We start from the raw sequence: 22089 nt of genomic DNA, 5'->3' as shown, positions 1-22089 counted from the left end.
GTTTGTAATTGGTTGCATTTTTTCAAAAATAAAATTTATGTTTAAAACTTTTTAAAAAACAAGGCTAAAGCGATTTATTCTTCGAGCCTTAATGGTGGCTGTTCAGCACCATAAATAATGCCACGTGTTTACAAGCTCCTATCAGTGTGAGGCTTTTTCGGAACATCCAGTCTAATCAAAATGTAATTGTTAATATTTTTACTCTGTCCATTTTAGCTTTGAATTTCAAGAAAGCAATTCATTGAAATTCGTAGCTGCGTCTTTTTTCAGGCAAATACAATGGCAGCTGGTGAACTTTAAATGTGATGGATGCAAATAGCATTTCCAAAGCAAACAAGACTGACTTCCCCTATGGAGCTTGAGGGCGTTCCCTTCGCAAAACAATTGATACAAGCGAGGCCAAATGTTGCATTTTACAGTACAGTATTCAAATACATTTCAATATCATACAGTGTGACATGACCTATTATTTTTATAATGTACAGTTATCATCTAACTTTTATTTTATGTAATTCTTCCATCTGGCTCCTTCCACATAGATTCTCAGTCATATAAAAAGAATGTAATTAAAGGTGGCAGAATTAGAAAATGAAATGCGTCTTATTACTAATTAAATGCTGTACAAATATTAACGCATTATATACATTGTCATGAAACAGCAGAGTAATAGAATATCCTCTGACGCTGGGCACCATAACTGCGTGGGTCATCATAATATTTCAATTGTAAATATATTGTGGAAGTGCAATATTTTTTCGTGAAACATCTGCCTGCTGTTTTTTTTAAAACACACACATTTAAACCTCACACACTAGTTTTTCGCTTTTAACAGATAACATCATTTTTTCTCAGCACTAGCTTGAGATTTTCTTAAAATTAACATATTTTTCTCCCTAACTCCACTTTCCGCTGGTCAGTCCCGTCTACTGCAGAGAATGTGGGACAAAAGGCAATTTATTGCATATTTGGTGATCCTGTCCGAAAATACAGGGTTTTTGGAGGGAGGTGTATGCAGGTATCAGGTTTCTTGAGATGAGACTGTAGACCTGGATGGAGGGAACTGGGAGAGGGGAGAGGGGGAGTTCAACCCGTTCACGTTTTACCTTAGTAACTAACTCTGATTGATACCTATCTCTTTACCTGCTCATACACAGTCGAATTGTGTGTGATTCTGGAAAATCAATACAAATTGTTTGATATCATGTTTTTTTTTTAATATGTGAATATTATTATATTTCTAAAATATTTAACTAAATTGTTGTTCTTTTTAATTAAATATAATAAAAGTAACCCTAATTTTTAATAAAGTAATTACATTACTTACATAATTCTATACTTAATCTTTGTAATTTGTAATACATAATAAAAATGTTTAAAAATTTACATTGAGTGTTTTTCACAAGATATATATTTAAACAGAATTCTAATTTAATGCAATACAAATAAATGTATTTCAAAACCTTTCTCTATAATTCACCATAGGGAAATTTCCACCCCAATTGCAGAAGGCTCTGTCAAGTGTGAGGAATATAAAAGAATATAAAAGACATTAACAATTCTGTAAATGACAGATCAGAGAACTTAACCAAAGAGAAGGGCTTCCGCTAAATGTGCGAAACAATGTCCCGAATCTAAGAAAAAAAAATTCTCTTCTTGAGTCCCCTCACTCACCAAGGGTTGAAGCTAGGTGACATGCTTCATCATTGGGGCCATACCAACCAGCTACTGTCTGGGGCGTGCTGCAACTTGCCACAATAGATCAGAGATGATTTCTTATATTTCTGAGTTAAGGTACTCAGTTCTTTTCTGTAACTGTTGAGGCTATAGAGCCTTCACTGTTTAATGCCAGGTACAGAGGAGGACTTAAATTATGAGCCTCCAATGGATTGTATTATGATATACCTCTTCAAAAACCAGAGCGATGTAGTGATAGCATATAACTCTGGTAAGGTCGTCTGTTTTAATCTGGTTTCAATATATTTGGCTAGTAAGTAGATAATATATTTATTTGATAAAATCAGACAGCCGTATCAGGGATTCCACCTACCGCCGCGATATCTGTTCTATGACAAAGAATATAATGATACATGTAAAGGAGTCAAGGACTATTTGAATGTGGATTTGTATGTCCTCATAAAGAGTGAAACCTCTTCAATGGTTTGCAGGGATTCGTGAATCCACTGAAATTTGCGGCGCATGCCCTTCAACCCCAGTTCCTTGAGCCACAAATCCCTAAGACTTAAAACGTGAGTATTTCGACAAGGACCAATACAGGTTTGAGTTTAAAATTACACTTAGGAGTTTCTTACCAATAAACAATTTGTTTTTTAACCAAAGACATCTTTGTAAGAAATTACATGATTCTTGGTATTCATTTTCAGGTTTGCAGCACTTGGAAAGGAAACTTCTATTTTCTGATCCTGCAGTAGTTTAAACCTGTCAATAGAGCAGTAGCATTGTTTCTAGTGGAGACACTGAAGATCTGCAAACCGCGGAACTCCAAAATGAAAAACAAAGGTGTCATCTGAATAGTTAAATACTCCACAGCATCTAAAAAACGAGTCCTCAGTGTGTAGAAAAAAGAAGCCCTTTGGCAGACACCACTTTCACTTTGAAATTATGAGAGTGAGGGAAGGAAGCTTTTGCTGTGATGAGTACAGCATCCCTACAGACTGGACAAAAGACAGGAACCAGCATGAACTAGCTGAGAGCAGTCCTCTTCTAAAAGAGAGATAGATTATAATGTTGAGGAGATGGCAACAACTTCAAGGGCTGGTGGTGCGGAACATTTGGGATGGGAACTCCTGGTGTGGATTATTTGTTTTACACACTCCAAGGGACAGAAGAAGGTGAATGCCCAAAAGATCACAGTACTTTATGTGGCCAGGTCCTGCAGCACATATTTCGAGGGTTGAACTGGTTTGACATAAGCAGCATAATGAAACACCTCAGAGCATTGCTCTTGAAAAGCCTGTTTGGCAAAGCTGCAGTCCATCCATACGGGGGACTTGGGACAGCAGTACTGGGCACAGACCATGGCCTACAGCAATAACCTCTGTGGAGTGCCTTTTGAGCATGGTTACAGAGTGTATTGAATAGTACCGTGGATTTTATTATGGAACAATGGGTGTGACCAATGGCCAATTTCTGTTCCCAGTACCAGCTGGATATTTTGGGATGCAGTAATGAGAATGGGCTGTGGCTGTACGTCAAACATTGTAAATTGTGAATAATACCCAGTGGTTACTTCTGGAAGAAGAAAGCCATGCCTAGTTTTCAAAGCCCAATGGGCACAGATGTGACTGATCCCATAACATAGTGAGGGCTGCTGTACATGCAGATTCCAGTGTAGCATCACAAACCCAATACAACCACTGATGAAACATTTATTAAAGGAAGTTATGATTATCTACTAACATCACTTATTAATCAGTACTATAAAAATACTTTATTGACTCTTTGAAAGAACTAGAGCTGTCCTGAAATTGTGAGGATGTTGTGAAACATGAAAACCTCTAAAAACATCTATTAAGTTAAGCTAGGAAACATTAATACCTCAGTGTACTGCTTGTGACATAACACAATCCAATCCAAACGACACTATCTAATGGTCAAGGTTTGTGGCTCTGACCTATGTGCATTAGGCATAGAATTTGCTCTTGAGTCACACCCTGTGCTCTGTAGTCTATTGACAGTACCATTTGAGTACGGTCTATGCCCAACATCTATTTGGCACAGGAGATTACATTTCGTGGAGTCATGCGCTCCATGCTGTAGTTCCCAGTACATACATTCTATTTATTATCATGACGCTAGTAGAATATATTCTTCAAGGTGTTAGTAGGTTCTTTATTAAAAGAGCATCACATCCATAGGCCAGGCTACAGCTCCAAATAGTTGTAACTGCCACTGACTCACGGAACCTACAATGTGTCATAGCTGTTACAACCTGATCCTTGGGACGCTTCTTCTTCCCTTCTTTAGTATAAACAGTTAATATACACTCCTCAATCTGTTTCACTGAATTTTGGGGTGTGGAAGATTTGGATGAACGACAACATTTTGCAATGTGCCTGTAGTATTGTGGTTGGTTACTATGTCATGGTTTGGAATTGCATGATTCATTAGAATTAAGAATCAGAACAATTTCATAGTTCTTAGTATTTATTTCCTTGTATTGGAATGTTAGGATCATTATCTGCGTGTCACTTGACGTGATTTCTGAATGCTGAGGGGTTGCTGAGGGGTTGTCTTATTAAAGAAGATACCTACAGTTCCTTTGCTTTGTGCATTGTTACTTCAGGAATTTGGCGACAGGACGGGATCTACTGACAACGCCACAAACCCACTTCTACGTGATATGTTTTTTTGACAAGGTTTTGAGACTTACTTCATAGTGGGACTTCGAATTATATTCTGGATACATTTTATTCTCTTTGAAATTCCTTACAACCGTTTGAGGATTTTTACTGACTTTACTTTAGAACTCCTTCTCTTGAACATTTACAAAGTTCTTGGAGGGGTTTTCCGGCACTGAAGATATGAACGTTTGGATAAGGTTATATATTTTTTTATCTTTCCTTCGTTCCAACGTTTACAGAAGATTACCTTCTTTCTTGTGCTGAAAACCGCAGTTCACTGAGTCTACTTTACAGCTTGCAGCACCGAAAACATGAAGTGTAAGGTAATGCATTTTTTGTTTTGCTAACGTACCTTCCATCCCAACTTTTTTATCATCCACGAGCCATTCCTACTGTGTTCTCTCGTACGCGTTCTCATAACATCTTTCTACGCACGCACGTATTTTGCTATTTCTGTCAATATCACAGTGCAGTAAGTTTTAGTGCACGTTCGTGCCGAAAGCCACCCCGCACAATGCAGAATATGTGCCAACATTTTGGAGATTGCTTTTCTTTCTAGTATTACTGCATTCAACTACTTTGGCTGCCAACCACTGCATTGTGCCAACCACGCAATTACTCACAATCTATCAACCGCTTTTCTGCTGTCATCAACGCTTACCAGTATTTAAGTTATTAACGACTCATGATTTTGTATATATATTTCATCAAAAACTTGACGTTTTCTACAGCTGTAAGTACCTGCTTTGTTTATTTGACTGTCATTTCAAGGGCACGTTCAACCACATCTTTAAGAACCTTCCTGTGCAATTAACAAAAAAAAAACATAATAATACAGGAGATTTTTTTAGTGTGAACATGCCTACAGTAGAAGAACCACCTAAATCCTCTTCTGCTTTCAATCTCAATTCTCCCAAAGAATTCTTATCAGGTCCTGGTGAACCTAAAGTACAATGGCTGGAATGTAAAGAATATTTTTTAAATTATTCTGCTAATTTAGAGGATTGCAACAGCGGTTTTTCTCCTGAGTGAAAGAAGAGAGTTTTAATGTACTGCCTTGGTCCAGAAGGTTTAAGAGTTTACAATCAACTCCAAAAACACGACAGACCCGGCGATCTTGATGTTTTTAAAATTGCTTTACCAGACTTAGACAAGCATTTTTCTCCCACAGTGTGTGAGGCAGTTATGAGACATGCGTTCTTTCAGCGTAAACAAGAGAAACTTGAATCCATTGATGATTATGTTTCTGCGCTCAAGAAGTTAGCTATCACCTGCAAGTTTGTCACTCTACATGATAATCTCATTCGAGACCAAGTCATAAAGTACACTAAGAACAAGTCAATTCAAGACAGACTTTGGGTTGATGGAGATTCTAGTCTTAAATATATTTTAACTATTGTTAAAAAAACAGGACTTTCAGAACGCTGTGCTAAAGTGTCACTAGAAAGTACTAAGGTTGATGGTAGTGATTCAGTAAAAAAGATTTCTGATGGTAGAAAGAGATTTGTTTCCAAATTTTGGTAAAAAAAACTTTAAGAAACCTGAATGTAGCACAAATTACACAAATCTCAGTTTTGCTTGTTACAGGTGCTGAAGCCCATCTCATTCTGCAAACTTTGATACATGCCCAGCTAGATTTGTTAAATGTTCTGAATGTGGTCTGGTTGGACACTTTGCCAAAGCCTGTATGCGCAAAGGTAAAAAGTTGAGTAAAGGTAAGGTCTCATGTATAAAAGAGAGTGATGAGGAACAATCTTCCTCTGTTGACAGTGATGATGATCATGACACTGTTGTCAGAATGAAGAAAAAACTTAATATCTCCAGTTAATCTAACAGTAAACCTATTTGCTGTGTTTCTTTTGGTGGGGTTTCTTTGCAGGTTGCTGCTAATTCAGGTTCTCCATACACAATTATTGCAGAAAATATTTGGATTAAGCATTTTGTTAATGTTATTGGTGATTATTTAGCATCTCCTAATATAGCTCCGGAAAGTTTCACTGGTGAAAAGATTGATGTCATTGGTTTCAGAGAACTCATTTTTAGGTTTAAAGGTAGACACGCGTTGTGCAAATTATATATAGCCAAGGATGGACCTTCTGTTTTAGGGTGGAAGGATCAAAAGAAACATAAAATTATACTTGATCTGAATAGCCCTGAACAAGTTCTTGGCACTATTGGCAAATTGAAATGTTTTTCCAATTTGATAAGATTAAAACACAATGCTTCGCCCAAAATTCACAAGACACGTAATATTCCCTTCATTGTCAGTGATGAAGTCAAGGCTGAACTACAAAAATTACTAGATGCGCGTATCATTGAACCAATAGAAGCATCTGAGTGGGTTTCACCTTTAGTCATAGCAAGGTCCGTTTATGTGTTTATGTGTTGATCTTAGAGGTTTAAACGACAATATTGTGGTGGAGCAATTTCCTTTGCCCCACATAGATGAAATGTTAATTTTAACCAGAGAGGCTAAATGGGTTTCTACCTTAGACCTTTCTAGCGCTTATCACCAGGTTGTCCTCAACAAAAAAATCCAATGCCTTTGGACTTGCATCTGCAGCAGCCGTTTTCCAAAGGTAAATGTTTGAGCTTTTTGACAACATAAAAGAAGTCACCTTCTTTGAAGATGACATGTTAATCATGGGTAAATCACGAAAACATCATGACGAAGTGTTGAGAAAGGTTTTATCCATCTTATCTCTGAAAGGTCTTACTGCGGAAATGAGCAAATGCAAGTTCGCTGAAAATAAGGTTACCTACCTTGGACACGAAATCACTGACCTAGGCATTAAACCTAAACAAAAATGTAATAGAAGCCATCAGTCAACCTCCTCCACCTTCTAATAAAGATGAATTACGCTCATTTTTAGACTTAGCAGAATTTTATTCGAAGTTCATTGAAAATTTTTCTGAACGCACTCATGAAATGCGTTCTTTGTTAAAAAACAAAAGCAAATTTGATTGGTCGTTAGAATGTCAATCTGCCTCTGATGATATCAAGCATACCATTAGTAAAGCTCCAAAATTACAAGCGTTTAATCCCACTGCTTCTACTTTTGCCTCCACCGATGCTAGTGGCAACGGTTTAGGCAGTGTTCTTTCCCAAAAAGATGAGAGAGGCTCAGACATCGTTATTGCTTTTGCTTCCAGGACTTTGACTCCCACTGAACAGAAATACTCTGTTATAGAAAGGGAAACACTGGCCTGTGTTTGGGCTTTGAAGCACTTTCGCAAATTTTTATGGGAAAGGAAATTTACAGTACGCACTGACCATAAACCATTGACAAAACTACTTTCATCAGATGGATTGTCCAGGGCATCAGCTAGAATTGCCAGGCTATCCATGCATCTTAAAGATTTTATGGATGTATGTCGTTACAACGCACACTTTTACAACGCATGCACTTACAACGCATTTTTTACAACGCAAAATCCACTACAACGCATTCCATTACAACGCATGACACTACAACGCATTTTTAAAAACTACCTTTACAACGCATTCCATTACATCGCATACTACCTTTACAACGCATACCATTGCAACGCATAATATTAAATTGCATTTAAGGTAAGTGTTGGATAGTATAGGGGTAAAAATGATTATTCTTACTCCTGGGGGTGCAACAGTAGGGTAAGTGTTGGATAGTATAGGGGTAAAAATTACTATTCTTACTCCAGGGGGTGCAACAGTAGGGTAAGTGTTGGATAGTATAGGGGTACAAATTACTATTCTAACTCCAGGGGGTGCAACAGTGGGATAAGTGTTGGATAGTATAGGGGTAAAAATTACTATTCTAACTCCAGGGGGTGCAACAGTAGGGTAAGTGTTGGATAGTATAGGGGTAAAAATAACTATTCTAACTCCAGGGGGTGCAACAGTAGGGTAAGTGTTGGATAGTATAGGGGTAAAAATTACTATTCTAACTCCAGGGGGTGCAACAGTAGGGTAAGTGTTGGATAGTATAGGGGTAAAAATTACTATTCTAACTCCAGGGGGTGCAACAGTAGGGTAAGTGTTGGATAGTATAGGGGTAAAAATTACTATTCTAACTCCAGGGGGTGCAACAGTAGGGTAAGTGTTGGATAGTATAGGGGTAAAAATTACTATTCTAACTCCAGGGGGTGCAACAGTAGGGTAAGTGTTGGATAGTATAGGGGTAAAAATTACTATTCTAACTCCAGGGGGTGCAACAGTAGGGTAAGTGTTGGATAGTGTAGGGGTAAAAATTACTATTCTAACTCCAGGGGGTGCAACAGTAGGGTAAGTGTTGGATAGTATACGGGTAAAAATTACTATTCTAACTCCAGGGGGTGCAACAGTAGGGTAAGTGTTGGATAGTGTAGGGGTTTTAATGTAATATTATGCGTTGTAATGGTATGCGTTGTAAAGGTAGTATGCGATGTAATGGAATGCGTTGTAAAGGTAGTTTTTAAAAATGTGTTGTAGTGTCATGCGATGTAATGGAATGCGTTGTAGTGGATGTTGCGTTGTAAAAAATGCGTTGTAAGTGTAGTGCGTTGTAATAGTTGCGTTGTAAAGGTTGTTCCTCAGATTTTATATATGATGTACAATATGTCCCTGGAAAGAAAAATGTAACTGCTGATTTTCTTAGCAGATTATCTTTACCTCTCATAGAAATTGATATTAATCCCTGGAATGATTTTTGTGTTGCTAGTATTTTCTCCACTAATGGAAATAAGGGATTACACGAATCAGAATGGGAATAAGATATGGAACTTGACGATACCCTTAAATCTGTCTGAATCAAAATACAACATGGTTGGGCTCCTGTCAAACCTGAGCTGCTTGGTGAAATGAAAGCTTTTTGGGAGGTTAGAAACGAATTGGGTGTTGATGGTATGTTCATTGTTAGAAAAGACAAAATTGTTCCGCCTATCTCTTTAAGAAACAAGATTATTTCCCTTTGCCATGAAGGTCATAGTGGCATCACTCGTACTAAGAAAAATGTCAAATCTCTTTATTGGTGGCCTAAAGTTGACTTAGAAACTGAAAGATTTGTAAGATATTGTAATGATTGTGAATGTGCTGATAAACCACAAAAAACACATAACCCTTCTTTAAGTTCTTTAGGTTGTCCATTTCTTCCATGGATGATTTAGCTTTAGATATTATGGGTCCTATTGTGTGGAGTGATGGTTCAACCAAATACATTCTTGTACTTGTTGATCTTTTTTCTAAATGGTTTGAACTCCAAGTGGTTGATAAAGCAAACACCACATCTGTCATTGATTTTTTAGGCAGTATTTTTATTCGTGAAGGTTTTCCAAAAAGCATTCTCACTGACAATGGTGTACAGTTTAAGTCGGTTGAGATGAAACAATTTTTGGATAAGGCTGGCATTTCACACAAATTTTCTGCACTTTTTCACCCATGAGGCAATGGTGCTGTTGAGAGGGTCAACCGAGTCATCAAGGGTGTTCTGCAGTTGGCTATTCACGGTAAGAAAAATTTGGAGCTTGAACTTATGAAAATGCTTTGGACTTACAGAGTCACTAGTCATGATTCTATTGGAGAGACTCCCTTTGGGGTCATGAGAGGTCGCATTCCACATTCTAAAGTCAATCCAGGATGGATGGACAGGGCAAACAAGTTTTGTGGGATGCTGAGAAAATTAGAAATTGTATTCTAGCGTCTCAACGCAAAAATAAGGACTATTTTGATAAAAAGCATGGTACCAAGGATGTGTTTTTGTCTATTGGGCAATGGGTTTGTGTCAAATCTAACAAGATGGTGACTAAGGGTCAAAGCAGGTTTGGTCCTCCTGTTCAAATTGTGCAAGTTATGAAAAACACTGTCAAGCTCTCTGATGGTAATGTACGTCATATGAGTCATTCATCCTTAGTCAAAAAATATTTCTCTCCTAGTGATCCTAAAGAATTTGTGTCTTCCCGAAACTACTGATGGCTCAATATTCATCCTGAGTGTTCTTCTTCTATGTCTAATGTTTGTGTTCGAAGTGAGGATGGTCCTTCTGTTGTGGACCTTCCTCAAGCTGAAATCTCCTCTGAACTTTGTAAAGACAATATTCCACAACATTACCATGAATTAAAGGTTAATATCTTTGGTAGAAACATTGTTAGACCCAAAGGTTTTGATGATTATGTTTGTGAGTCTTAAATTTAGTTTCTTGTTTTTTTTGTTTTTATTTGAAAGAAGGAGGATGTGTAGTATTGTGGTTGGTTACTAAGTCATGGTTTGGAATTGTATGATTCATTAGAATTAAGAATCAGAACAATTCCATAGTTCTTTGTATCTATTTACTTGTATTGGAATGTTAGGATCATTATCTGCTTGTCACTCGGTGTGATTTCTGAATGCTGAGGGGTTGACTTAATAAAGAAGATACCTACAGTTCCTTTGCTTCTTGCATCGTTACTTCAGTGCCATTTTTCTAATCGCAGATTTTGCACATCATTTTCTATGCAGGCCACTACTTAAATGAAGCTACATGTCCAGGATTACCACAACGATAACACACACCCCTAAACTAGGGTTATTGAGACAGCGAAACCTTCGTTTTACCCTTTTCTTTAACTTTAAGTTCTTCCTCTTTCACTTCAATCTTACTCACAACACTCCTTTTCCCTTTATCCAACTCTTCTACACATGCTAATGTATGTTCAATGTGCTTAGCAATGGCAATGACAATGACTTCATGCAATGATGGGTCATCTATCACCTCCTGATATGTTCTTCCAACCCTGCACCAAACTTCATGTGGATGCTAATTTCCTGAAAGAAGTTATAAACTCCCTGATACCAAGCGATATCGTTCAAGTAAGGTACAGATCCAGGGCAAAGAGTTCATATCCAGGTTTTTCACACATGCTTCAAACTCATTCAACTCATCAACATCTGAGCCTATATCGGAAAGGTTTTCGGAAACTTCCTGTCCTTCACATCCAGGGCAATGTAAAAAGTAGGGATGCCTATCTTTAAGTACTTAGATTTGACCCACAAACTCCAGCATAATCAATTAATGGTTTTTTTCCATTTCTCCTAAAGAATTGGGGTATCCCCATGTGTAGTGAGGCAAAAGGAGGTCGAAGTACAGTCTGCATGGCTAAATATGACTTGTACAACACAATCAGAAGTTATTAAAAAATTCACAGTATTCAGTACACCAAATGAAAGCCAACAAAGTACTGCTGCACTGGATTAAAAAATATAGAAAGGTTAAAGACACATTTTCAGTATGCAATATCCAGTCCGGGCAACAGGAACCAACACAGAACTGCAGTACTGGATAGTTGATATATGTGAAAGGTCGCAAATTGTGCACTGAACGTAATCAAGTTGAAAACGAAATTGCACACTTAACTAATACTCAAGATGCATTTCAAACAATGTTCTGGGGAAGGACTTCCTCCTATAAATACTTACTGCTGTGCAAGACCACTAAAACACTCTGGATTATTTACAAGCCCCTTGCACCGTGAGTGCGCTACTTGTAATATGGGAAAAATGTATGTACCTGCAGTACAAGGGGCTTACAATTAAGCCCCACTATCTGTAAGGCGTGGCAATCACTTTGGAGAATAAAAATATGCGCAGGCATGAAACGCTGAAAAAGGCGTGCCTGTTGCCGCACAATCACATGGAAGATAACCTGTGTAGGCACGAAATGATGACAAAGGAGTGCCTATCACCACAAAGGCACATATGAGACAATCGCCACAGTTAGGAATGTAGAAATTGTGACTGACATTGTTCAGATAACGTGCCGTCAGTGGCATTGCAAAGCCAAGCTAATGAAACACTCCGATGCACAAAACGCTGAGAAAGGCATGCCTGTCACCGTATTAAAAAACAGGAAGAACAGGAAACCAGCTTCAGGATGGCTGGCATGTGTAGGAGTTCATCCCAGTGTGCACCTACATGAGATGTAAAGACTCTTTGACATGGTGATAGCAATGAATTGCTATGCAGAAGAGAGGGGGATGAACCAACTTAGGTGCTTGAGATGCAAAGCGCTTGAGATGCATGAAGGAATGCACGCGGTAGCCTTTGAAAAATGCCACACGTGGTACCAACAAGGTACACTGTCACACAAAAAGTTCCCACCAAAATGCCAATACAGTAAAAGAACAGTACTTACACAGAATTTCTGACAAAAAAGTTTCAAAAATGTTTAAAAATAACCCCTCTAGAAACAAATGAGTGCAATCCTTGAGTAAATATGGAGAGATCTGCTAATAGATCAGTATTGGAAGTATGCTGAGATGCCCTGCTCCGCTTGTTGCCAGTATGATAAAGTAGAATAAATCCTTCAAGATGTTGATAGGTTCTTTATTAAAAGAGCATCCCATCCATAGGTCAGGTTGCAGCTCTAGATAGCTGAACTGCTACTGACTCATGGAACATACAACATGTCATTGTTGGGCTAGAAGGCCCATACACTCTAAATTCCTACCAAGCAACTCTATATCAAAATACCACACACTATGTATGTAGACATGGCCTTTCTTCATACCATGTGACTAATATTCCAGCCCTCATTATGCACTGAGTTTAGCCTTCAGTTGAGCAGAGTAAAGCCCAGTAGTGACTGGCATCTACAGGGAGGGGGTGGGTGATGTATATAGATCAAATAAAAAATAAAAAAATTAAAACACTACTGAGTCCGGACCTCTTCTTTCTTCAACTGCAGCCCAGCCATCAGGAAACTCCCTTGACCAATCCTGGTGCTGCTCTCATGCTGTTAACCAACATGAGAGCAGCACCCTGACTGGAGGGAGCCGCCTCACTCTGTGCTTCACAGCGCTCTGGAGGCCTGCACTTGCTCTAACCCAGCTGTCTTGAGACAGCTGGGTTAGAGATTTTTAAGGTCCTCATAATTGGCTTGCCATCGCAAGATGGCTGGCAAAAAGACATGGGCACTTTAAACAGTGCACATACAGCCCAGCGTCCACCAGGCTGCTGTCACTCAGAAGGCCCACACCATTCTGATTCTCTGTTTGGGATGAGGTATGAAAAATAAAATGGTAATGAATTACCATTTTATGTATCCTCTCTAGGGCCTTGGAGATCATTTAAGTGGGGTGATGCTGCTCCAGTCCAACGGAGGAGGGACCCCTGGTAGGGCCTCAGCCGAAACCAGTGTCCATTACTCTTGCTCCAATTATCAGCTTTAAAAGGCTCAGAAAGTGAGTAAGGTATACTGAGAACAGCCATTGGTTATTTCCTATGCCCGGCACTCAAATCCCAGTACCCCCGGGCCATGGATTTTATCCATGCCCTGTACCTAGAAACTGTCCAACAAAGAGTGTAAGGCCATACTCTTTGATCCATATTCTTAATCTTATCAATGTTATCTCCTTTCCCTTAACTCCTTGAGTGTTTTGACAATCTTAGCATGAAAGGACTTTTTACATTTTGCCTGTGAGTTTGCAGACAACATCACACAATGCATTTTGCTTTTTAAGGAAAAGGGAATTTTGCATCCTTCTGTGATATGCACTAAATATCTTTGGTGTTCAGTGATGAGCACCAACAATAAATGTTTTAAATGTTTTAATGCTCTCTCTGAGCACTCACTCTACTCAGCATTGTCAATGCTTTCCACACTCAAGGTATCTTCCCTAGAGGTTTCAAGACTGGCCAGATCCTCCAACTCCTAAAGAGATTTACACTAGACCTTTAGGACTTCACCAACTATCGGCCCATCACTCTCCTACCATACATTGACAAGATAATTGAAAAAGCAGTCTATGGTCAACTCGATTATTTTAATGCTAACCATCTCACGCACGACTGTCACTCTGGCTTCAGATCACGCTGCAGCATGGAGACCAGTAACTTACACCTCATAGACGATGCTTGCCGAACCAGATGAAGATAACCCTTGCCTTCTGATACTGCTGTTCCTTTCAGCTGCCTTTGACAACACAGTCAGCCATCACCCCCTCGTACGCAACATAGAGCCTCTTCAACATCAACGTCCTTCACCAGTTCTCCTCCTATCTTTCTAACAGACACAGGTTTGCTCATATGGGCATCTTCAGGTCCCAGAACATCACGATCCCGCCAAGCCCCTCTGTATTCCATAGATCCCCTGTCATCCTCAACCAGTACATGGAGCCGTTTTGTGCTATACTCACAAATAACACCAAGATTCATCAATGTTCCTAAGATACACAACTCCACATGAAAGTCTCCCTTCGTCAGATGTCCAACGCTGCAAACACTACCTGAACATTAACCAGACCTGGTTGTTCAGCGCCTTTGTAAATCTTAAATCAACCTAGAAAGCAATCAATCATTCAGGATTTATAAAGCCCGGCAAATCCCTTGTTAGGGTCTCCAAGCACCAAAACAATTCCTGTTATTTGCCAAAAAGAACAAAAAAATAAACAGTACAAGTCTGGCTCCATTATATGAACCTGTACCGAAATTAACTCTACATTTTCCTGACTGCCAAGTCACTTAGATTCACACTGGACACCAAGGAATGCACTTCATGAAAAGCAAGATGGCCTGGTACCAACTCTCTTTTCTAAAGAAAATGAAATGACTTCTTTAAGAAAGTGACTTCAGATGTGCTATCCTAGCCCTTGCACACTTACTTCTGGATGGTGGTAACAACCAGCTACCTAGCATCCTAGACTTCACACTGGCACCCATTAATAGCATCCTACATACTGCAAAATATCTAATACAGGATCTGAACAGATATAATCACTTCACCCTCGCTCTGATGGAACTCCAGTGTCTCCCCTTGCTGACCCACACCATCTTCAAAACCAGCTACATCATTTACAAAGCTATGACTACCAACACCCCCAATTATCTTTCAGACAAGCTCACTATCACTTGTGGTTCTCTGCACACCCACAGCCAGGACATCATCAGATTCAGACTGAGAAGTGGACAAAGAAGGGAAAAACATGGCAGCAGGTCTTTTATATCTAAGCTCCCACTGGTTGAAATATCATCCCCAAATACATCACAACCAGCCAAATGCTGCTTTAATTTAGAAAAGAATTGAAGACACACTTTAAAGAACACTAGAACACAAAGCATTAATGGTTCATAAACCACCTCTCCTATCACTTGTTGACTATATGCTTGTCTTTGTCTCTGTACAGTGCTCCGCTGTCTTTTGGCTAGGTTTGCATGATAGAAATACAATATATATAAAAACAAACAACATGGTTCGTGAACATAGGGAATAAACAACTGGGCTAAAAAGGTCTGCTCAGCCAATCACACTTTGCGTTCAGATGCAAAATTCTGCTTAAAACCATTTCCTGAACCCAACTGTCATTTCAGCATGACATTTAATTTTAGCAATAGTTCAATGTTGCTCAAGTGATTTATACCAAATCAGAATATTTATAAATGCACCCCACTCCAAAAAAACAGAACATTCTAACACCAGGCACTTAGGGCAGAGTCTCAAAAGTTAAAAATGACCACTAAAATTCTCCTTGTGGACTAAGAAACGCAGCCATAACTAATGAGTTGCAGTTTCTATCATCTCCTTTGTAAGAGAAAGAATGAAAGAGAGGGAGAAAATAATACATTATACAGTTTTATATAGAGCTTATTGCCATTATCTCTAAATTTCCCAGCCCCCTAAATAACAAATATACTTATGACTTAACCCAACTATACTTTCTTTCTTAGAACTTCAAAGGACAACTGGCTGTGTTTGACCTGCACTAATTCAACCTTGTGACCAGCAATAGACTTTGTGGACATTAGGGCCATTAATTATGAATTGGTTTGAGTTTTCTGACCCCTCTTCAAACCCCTGCTTTTGAGTTATGTGGTACTTACCACACATAGTAATTACCAGGTCCAATAATGACCTTACCCTTTGTTAAATTTCGGATGATAAAAGTATAAGCATCGATGTCAAGTTTCCCAGGTCCATGTATAAAGTACTGCTGCAGTCCAAGCTTCTTTGAATTCTGGGATTTGTAGTGCTGTAATTACATTATAAAGAAGGACTGCACTTACCAGAATTCAAAGGAAAAAAAATTGGACTGGAGCAGCACATCAGACATTGACGTGGGAAACTTTTTTTTTTAACATTCTTTTTATTCACGATTCTGTGAATATAATTACAATGAATCTCATGTTCAGCCATACATGTATTGCGATTTAGCAGTTCCAGTGCACTATATAGTGTCTATCCTTCTGACGTATTCTGATTGACAAAGTCCACTTGAGGCATATCACATTTAGGATTTTCATTCGGTGCTCAGTGCAGCTTGAAGGATCCAGCATGATCCTGTTGACTTTTTGTGAGTCGCAATTGTGCTGCTCCAATTAGCATAAGACACACAATTGATGGACGGAATGCAGAACAAATCAAAACATTCACCCCCAGTCAAGAGATCTGGGTTAAATACATCATTCTTTTGCTCACCATGCCACCCCAGTTTAGACCTGGCCATATGCAAATCAGTCTTGATCCTGTTCCTCATGGGAACAGTCCAGCCCGAACTGCCAAGCCAGGTCCTCCCAGGGCCAGAAACAAGCATCCTAGGACCAGTTTCGGGGTTGGTCCTAGGATGCTTGGTTCTAGGATGCTTGTTTCCAGTAAAGAATACTCCGTCTGTGTCTGCGTTGTGGCCTCCGGGAACATCACTGATTTAGACCAGTTTATTACTATCCCAGCAAGGTCTCCAAAGTGCGGGATTTCCAAAATCCGCGGGTCTAGATTGTCGTTTGGGTTCTTAACGTATAGTGTTACATCGTCTGCATAGAGGGACACCAGCACCGCACGTGGGGCAAATGCTAGTCCCCATCGGGCATGGTGCTGCTGCATCCTAGCCGCCAGTGGCTCCATTGCTACGGCGAATAGCAGGGGCGACAGAGGGCACCCCTGACGTGTACTGCGGGAGATCGGCGAAGGGGCGGTGATCACCCCATTTACCCTGATGCCCACCATGGGGAGAGAGCAAAGTAGCGATATAAGATGAAGGAATTTGGAACTGAGGCCAATTCTTTTAAGCAGAGTTAAAAAGATAGGGCCATTCGAGGGAGTCGAACGCCTTTGTGGCATCCAGGTGTATCGCAGCTGCCAGTAGCTGTGGGTCTATCTCCTGCATTGTGGCAAACAGGGTGCATAGATTGTGGGCAGTGGACCTGCCTTGGACGAACCCACACTGGTCGGGGCGCCGTATCATAGGCATCAGGGGAAGTAGGTGCGCCGTGATCAATTTCGCCAATATCTTATTGTCCATGCTTTTAATGGAAAGTGGGCAATATGAGTCGCATTGTGATGGGTCCTTGTTGGGCTTAAGTATTGTGATAATGAGTGCCTCCCGGAGAGATGGAGGAAATGACTCGCACTCCACAAAGTCTTGGTACATGTCTATCAGCTGGGGGGCAGGTAGGTCAGCATACTCCTTGTAGAAGGTGGCGGATAGGCCGTCTAGGCCCGGAGTTTTCCCAGCCAGAAGGGAACGGATAGCACCGATCACCACCTCTTCAGTGAATGGCTCGTCCAGGTAAAATATTCCTCCACCTCAGAGGTAGCGGTCTGCAGTTGTGCCTGGTACATAGAGGTGTAGAAGAGACCATTTCCTCTTGTACCGCTTTTTAACCCATCACCACCTCACCGTCTGCTGAGCGCAGTTCAGAGATATAATCATAGGCCCATGGTTTCCTGAGTAGTCCCACCAGGGTTTTGTCAGCCCTGTCCCCTTCACCGTATCGCCGCGCCCTGGTCTCACTACCCAGGAATAGGACCTCTCTCTGGGCAGCTTCCTGTAACTCGGTCATTTTGGTACATATGTCATTGAGCGTGTTTGCATTTTTGCAACAGAAGAATTCTCTCTCGAAGGCTCCTATGTCTTGTTCCAGCCACCGCATATCCCCTCTTAGAGACCTAAGAACACCCACCTGCTTCGCTATACACTTCCCTCTTATGACAGTTTTGAAGGCCTCCCATAGGGTTGATGGGACTCCATCGAGCCCTTGTTCCTGCAGAAGTAGTCAGTGATTGCCTGCATGATGGATTCACGAAATACCTGATCTCTCAGTGCTTCCACTCGGAGCTTCCAGGAGAAGGCCCTGGTGGGATAGTCTAGTATGTCCAGAGTGAGCAATATTGGGGCATTGTCGTATAGGGTGTGGGGCAAATGCTGGGCCTCAGTCACCCAGCCAGCATCATCCCGGTATATCAGCCAGTAATCTATGCGCTACCACATGGGCCCGCTGTGGTCATCCATGTGCCGCTTGCCTCGTCATGGTGTCTCTGACGCCAGATGTCTGTCAACTGCCCATCCTGCATTATCATCTGGAGGTGCACAGCAGCGCAAGGGTGAGGACGCAGGGAGTCTCCAAACCTATCTATGGGGTTCTCCAATAATACATTGAAGTCTCTGCCCCATATAATGGCCCCAGAGCCTAGAGAGTCCACCACTCTTCAGACCTACGTACAAAAAACCGAATCATCCAGATTCGGCACATAAAGAGAGATAACCCTGACCAGATGTCCCCCTTGTGTGCCAGCTAGCATAACACGTCTGCCCTGTTTGTCTAGGAGTGAGACTCGAGTGTGCCAGTGGAGCCCTATCCTAATGATGATGGCAACCCCCGGGTGTAGTTTGAGTAGTGTGCTACATGCTTCTCGCTGAACCACCCTGCTCGCAGGAGCCCCTTTGTGTGCTGGGTCAGATGAAGCTCCTGTAGGAACCCATGTCCACTTTATGCCTGCAAAGTTGTGCAGCCACAATCCTAGCTTTGCGCGCATCATTCAAGCCACCTATGTTCCAAGAAATGCATTTGATTCTGGTCATGAGACTTCGGGAGGCTAGGAGGCCGGTAGTACCGTTTGCAATGCGCCATAGAGGAGGGACGCATAGGGATGAGCAGGGGAAGACAGGGAAGGGGACACATTCGATCGTTCCTGTACATGAAACCCGCAAAACAATCCCACCCCCACCCACTCCAGCCCCCCAATTAGGCTGAGCATATTTCCCTGTGAACCTTTCCCCCAACAATAGAAAACCATAACACACTGACAGGGAATCATCCCTAGGGAGTAAAGATAGGAGCCCAACCTGACCACCCAAAGTGGTCAAACAGCAGGACGCCAAGCAAAAGGTGGCACAGTCTCATTCAACAGTGTAGAAGCGGAGTTAAACATTTTGCAAGCAACAATAATATGCTCAGAAAGAATACGAGTGAAAAGCCCAGTTGCAGTCCTTCAAGGAGATTGCATTAAGACAGAAATTGGCCAGCGCAACTCCTCTAACTGGTGCTTGCAGCTCGCCAATTTGCTAGTCATTGTTACTGGTCCACTCTCCTTCCTCCTGGTTTGCACTGCGTCGATCCGGTCTAAGGGTGAGGCACAGTTCTTTCACATGTCAAGCAGCCTTTTCTGAGTCAGTAAAAAAGGTTGTCTTTCCCGTGAGGAAGATCCGGAGCTTAGCGGGGTAGAGGAGGGAGAACTTGACCTCCAGTTTTTGAAGGGAGCGCTTGATTGGGATGAAGTCCCTGCCCGCTGTCTGAACCGCCATAGTGAAGTTGGGATAAAAGGAAATTGAGTTCCCATGGTACGACACACTTTGCATTTCTCTGTCCCGATAATTGAGTAGATGCGCAATTATGGGTCTGGCGGCCTCTACCGGAGGTGGTCGTGGACTCTACAATGCACACAGGGGATAGGGACTCACCAAACACTGCACGTAACATCTCTAGGTAATCCTCAACTTGCCCCATGGCTGTAGATTCGGGAACCTCCATGATTCCTAGATTATTACAGCACAACCTTGCCTCCAAATCCTCATTCTTTTGTCGAATCCGCTCCAGCACCTTCTGCATCTTTAGGAGCTTTTCGCACATGTCTGGTTCTTCATTCTCGAGTGTGAAGGTGCGCTGCTCCACTTGCCCCAGACGCTCTTCGTAGTTCGTTACTTTTTTCATGAGCTGGTCGAAGCGGTCAGAGAGCGAGTTGATTTTACAGTCTATTGTAGTAAGAGATTGCTTTCGGTCTTCAAACATTTTCCCTATATCATCCTCAGGAGGGGGAGCCTCAGATGTTTCGATGCTCAGTGGGGATCTTCTGTGGCCAGAGGGCCGCGCAGGGTCCTGCGCAGATAACTAGCTTTGGCTGCTTGACATCTGACTTACCCATGGTTACAGTCTTGCCTTAGCAGGAGGCCCCCGGTCTATTGCAGCGTCCATATTCTGTTGCAGCAGCCCCGTCCCACGCAGCACTTGTCTCGCGCTGGCCTTGGTTACCTCCCTGCCCGGGGGCCCAGACTGTGTCTTCCCCAAGCCCGTGTGTCAGTGTTGGCAGCCCCCACCCCAGGTATCCGTGGGCCTCTGTCTCCTAGTGTCCGTTTACCACACAGTTGTGAGGGCACACGCACTTATGCACACCTCTCCAGGCCCACACCGCTGCCCTGTTGTGGCCGGTATTTGCAGCGCGCCCAGGTCCAGGATCCAGGCGCCTCACAGGGGCTCACTCCAGCCCCTGCCCCCACCGAATAGCGGCTGCTGCCAGTGAAGTTTTGTCTTTTCGTTGCTCACCCAATTCAGAGGTGAGGCCCTTCAGCATTGCAACTGGGCCGTTGACTGGCAGGCCTGCGTGTGTAGGCCCAGGCTCCCCCGGATCAGGGTCTTAGCTGGATGGTAGGTGGCGCCCTCACCGGTAACAGCACAGCAGGGGGGCACAGCTCGGGCTAGTGTGCGCTGCTTCACTGGGGAGGGGTTGTGGGAAGGGGGCAAAGAGGAAGATGCACCTCACCTCGCTGCACCTCTTACCGCACTGTTTGTAGGCTTCCTTGGGGGTCCTCCAAGGCCCAGCGCCTCCGACTTCTCAGCCTGCCGGGCCCACCATGCAGGGACTGGAGAGCTCGTGCACAACACGATGCACCCTTGGGGGGCTGGAGCCACCACACACTGTTGTTTTCCTGCTGCTCAGGGGGGTCTCCGAAGCGCCCCTATGCTGCTCACCGCGAGGCTCTCTCAAATGCGGCGTTCCTGTGCGCCCTACCTCCAGTGCAGCCTTGAGCCGCGCAACCCCGCGCTGCGTCATAACTCGGCGTCGCAGCGGCTTTCACTCAGGATTTTGGGTCAGTTCTATGCAGTTGTCTTCCGAGGCTCAGCAACAACGTTTTTTCGGCCCCAAGTCGACTGTAGGTGAGGATATCAGTCGGATTAAAAATCCAGCTGTTGGAGCCGATCCAAGGAGCACCCATCATGGATTGGGCTCTCTAGCTCCCCCCGACGTGGGAAACTTAGCAGCAATGTATACGGTATTTATTGAAATGGGATTTTGGTGCAGCACCAACATTCAAGTTACTACCCAAATATTCATAAATATGGGATAATTATCGCACCTTATAAATTCCTAACCAGGCCATTGGTTGAGTTTTAGCCGTGTCAGACAGACCTTGACTCTGAATCACAATCTAGAACATTGTATGACAGTTAATTCTAAACTTTTTTAAAGCTAAGATCAAATCATTCATTTTCTGCTCTGGGCGCTGTTGGCCCAGATGCCTGTCTAGACCTTGAAACGTTGCAGAAAACCTATTTTGTTGTGATGAGTGCAGTTGTGTTTCAAACAGCTGCTAGCAAACACTAATTAAAATGATCTGCACTGATGCAGCATTCTGTGCTTTTCGCCACTCAGTACTTTATTAATATCAGACATCTTACATTATGTAATTTTTCCTCTTCACCCTTTAATTAGTTCACAGAATATGAGAGGTTGTTTTAGCATTGTTTTAG

Source organism: Triturus cristatus, chromosome 9 (genome assembly GCF_964204655.1).
Source record: "Triturus cristatus chromosome 9, aTriCri1.1, whole genome shotgun sequence".
Lineage (NCBI taxonomy): Eukaryota > Metazoa > Chordata > Amphibia > Caudata > Salamandridae > Triturus > Triturus cristatus.
Note: the sequence above shows the minus strand (reverse complement) of the source record.